Source organism: Carlito syrichta, unplaced genomic scaffold (genome assembly GCF_000164805.1).
Source record: "Carlito syrichta isolate Samal-C Ts95f unplaced genomic scaffold, Tarsius_syrichta-2.0.1 Scaffold305253, whole genome shotgun sequence".
Taxonomy (NCBI): Eukaryota; Metazoa; Chordata; class Mammalia; order Primates; family Tarsiidae; genus Carlito; species Carlito syrichta.
Genome location: NW_007249349.1, coordinates 728,725 through 732,477, shown reverse-complemented (window position 1 = coordinate 732,477; position 3,753 = coordinate 728,725). Strand labels below are relative to the sequence as shown.

Below are 3,753 nucleotides of genomic sequence, written 5' to 3'. Positions count from 1 at the left end.
ACTTTGTTTCCAAGGTCTTTTTCTCAATAGTTTCTTAAGTGGGGTGGGTTAAGAAGGGAATCATTTTAAGTTTGTTTTTACTTAAGGATAACCTATAATTCCCTATTATTCTTTGACTTGAATCTTTACCAATATGAAAATTATTTTTTATGAATATACAATGAACTTCATGAGAAGTCAAAAGTGCTAATAAAAATAAAGCAAAAACTCTCCAAAATCTAGCACAAGTACCATTTTTCATGTGTGTCCTTGTTTTACATGAATTTTTTTTGGGGGGGAGGGAGTCAATAGTGTTTGTAGATATTTTCCCATGTCAGAAATAAGGTTTACAGAATCTTTATGAGCTGAATTCTGTGGTGTGAATGAAGCATACTTTATTTAAATAATTCCATTTAATTATGTATCTCTGTTCATAATATTTAACTTTTTTAAGTACATTGTCATAATCACTGAGGTTTTGTTTGATAATCTAAGAATAAATACCTAGAAGTGATATGACTTTTCAGGAAGATTATACTAACTTATATTTGTGAGAACATAGTCAGTGTATGCTTATTTCTTCTTTTGTCAGCCTTCATTGAGTTTGCCAATCTGATATGCAGAAAATGTCTTCTAAAATAAATTATATGTTTTCTTAAATACAAGTGACATTGAATGATTGTGATTTTGTTATTTGCCATTTTTGCCTTGAGAATTGCCTATTCAGGTCATTGTGGTATTTATCTTTTTAAGAATTTTTAAACATTATTTTTAAGTACAAATAATAAGCCTTTTTTATTTGTTGGAAACAATTTTTTCTTAATTTGAATTGTTTGAGTTGACTTTTTGCCACTTGGAAGATTTTATTTTATAATGTTTATATTGTCACAATTAATATTTCTAGATTTTTAAATCTGTCATGTTTTTAATGTAATCTTATACTTCTCATACAATAAGACTTTTATTACTCGTTTAAATAACATTAGTTTACATTTATGTGGATATATTCTTTCTATTTACAAACTCACTACCATAAATATAGTGTGGTTTAGAAAAGAATGATTGGGGAAAAAGCTCCCAGGTTTTTTTTTTTTTTACTATCCTTATTGTGTATACTTTAATTGTTTTTTATTTTCTTTCTTTGTTATAGAGTGTAAATCAGGATGAGGGTTGATAGGGACTGTGCTGTTTTCTTCTGTGTGTCTGTTCCCAGCATACCTATCACTTTGGTATTACCTGACATGTTAGTTAATTTATTATCTCTATGAGTCAGGATTCAGTTGGAGATAACAGTAATTACTGTAGATATTTTTTAAGTAGAAAGGGACTTAATTCAAAAACTTGGGTACTTATAAAATCATTAGAAGTCTTAGAGTTTCCAAATATTAAAATAACATTGTAGAACTGAACCCAGCTGTAATCAGAAAAATAGGAGGTCAGGAAACTATCTGTGTAGCTCTGTGTCCAGGCAGATACCGCCTGTGTTGTAATTCAGCTAAGCTGCATTTTATAGAGTTGTGGTGACAACATGTTCTGCACTCTGCCTCCGAACATTCACACAGCCTGGATGCTGGGACAATGGAGAAAATGTCTGTAAAACACCTTTATTTGCATTTTTGCTAGCAGAAACAGAACTAGTAGCCAGAGCCTCTGCCTCAGTTATACTTTCCTAGTTTCACATGTAGGCATTTCATTGGTGAACTTAAATTACATCCACAACTCTAGATGCAAGAGTTTTGGAAATGTAATTTCTTTTTTAGCTTTCTAGCTTCTAGACAAAGGCAGAGGAGAATAGAATGAATGTTGAATATCAGTCTTCCATATTCATCACTAGTTATGTAAGATGAAAAATGATCCACATGCATAGGATAGGATAAAAACAGACTGAAAATTTTTTCTTATTTTTAGATTAATTTATATGAACAAATTACTTTTTCCTTTTCAGCACTTGCTAGAAGTAAACTCTTTAAAACACCTGACAAGACTGACTCTACAGGATCGCATTACCAAGTCCCTTCTTCATTTGCACAAGAAGAAAAAACCTCCCAGTATCAGCGCCCAGTTTCAGGTTATTTCCTATTTTACTTACAACAAATAAGAATCTGTTTCTTTCAGATTGTCATTGAAAGGTTAAAGTGATCTGCAAGATGGGAAATGATTCATGTGACAAAAAAGTCATATTTTACTGGTCGTTTTGAAAAAAAAGTACCAGAGTGAAAAAAAGTCAGGTGCCTTTGTTTTTATTCATATATTTTTGAATAGTGAGTATCCCAAAAAGTAATTCATTATTTTCACTGTTAGGAGAAAGGACCAGAAAACTGATATTATAAACAAAACCCGCCTTTAAACCTACTACCCAGATGAAGTCACTGTTAGCATGATGATGTATGCATGTATGTTTTTTTCTACTTAGTCCTCATGCTGTTGCTTTCAGAATTTAAGTAAGACTGTAGATATTTTTATGTGTATGTTTATTTTAGTTTTGTATAAACAGAAATCTATTTCTTTTTTTTTTTGGCTTTTGGAAATAAACATGACAGTAATAAACTAAGCAAGTTATTTTTAGAATACTGTTTTCAAGTTACTTTTTAAATTACTTCTTCCATTTTTCTCAAATCATCTCTCCAAAGTTCTGTGCATTTGATTGATATTTATTAAAATAAGCAAAATATCTAGTAGGAAATAATACTTTGCATATGTTTATATCCCAGAAACAATGTTTACTGTTAAATAAACATTTCCTTACTGATGGTAGTTGTATTTATACATGTTGACACTTTTCTATTATTCCTTTTACAGCCAGGATGTTTGAGCATACATTATCTACTAACATGTCATTGTGTATTATCTTATTTTATAACCATAGTTCTTCAAATTTTGGACTACCAGTTTCATTTTATTTTAGATAATTCTCAGCATAGACCTATGGAAAAATTGAATCTGTTAATTTTTATTTGTTCATATGCTTTCTCGTCCCCAGCCCCCTCTTTTTAAAATTTTTTTGAGTCAGAGTCTCACTGTGTTGTTTAGACTGTAGGGTAGTGGCATGATCACAGCTCACCACAGCCTTGACCTCCTGAGCTCAGGTGATCTTCTGCCTCAGGCTTCTGAGTACCTGGGATTACAAGCGTGCACCACCACACCCAGCTTTTTGTTTGATTTCTTTTGTAGAGAGAAGCTCTTACTATCTTGCTCAAGTTGGTCTTGAACTCCTGGCTCAAGCAAGCCTCCTACCTGGGCTTCTCCAAATTGCAGGCGTGAGCCACCATGCCTGGTCTGTCTTCTCTTTTAAAAAGAAAATACAGAGATAAAGAAAGCAAGACCAAAGAGCCAAATAACCCATCATGTACTAATAAGCTTAAAGGAAAGGGAAGTGAGTACAGTGATCTTTTACAGATGTCATACATACCAAAATTATTCTTTAATCTGATGAGGACCATGTAGCTACTGCAATAAAAACTTAGTTATCATCACAATTTTATCATATGTATTAAAATCCCCCCAAATTCAGATATTCCTAATTTATATTCATGCATTATGTTTAATTTTTGCAAAAAGGGTCATCTTTAATAGTTCTAATAAATTGTTAAATTATTGCAAAAGTAATGTTAATTTTTTATTATTTAGAAGATTCAAATGAGCAAAAAAAAAATGAAAAATTTTTACCATCCATAGATAATGACTATGACTAGTATATACTGTGTCTTCCAAGCCCTTTGCATATATAGTTACACACATTTAATTTACACATATGAATTATCTAAGTTTTCCTCC

The 3,753-nt window shown here is 31.3% G+C and overlaps 1 protein-coding gene across 1 annotated transcript in view; it reads left to right on the top strand.

The window, feature by feature from the left end:
• Positions 1-1,972: 1,972 nt before the first annotated feature.
• MYO9A (myosin IXA) overlaps positions 1,973-3,753 on the top strand; it is a 104,398-nt gene continuing 102,617 nt past the window's right edge. Inside the window, exon 1 of the mRNA XM_008061451.2 lies at positions 1,973-2,047. The gene's annotated coding sequence lies outside the window, so the exon portion shown is untranslated. The remainder of the gene's footprint in view (positions 2,048-3,753) is intronic.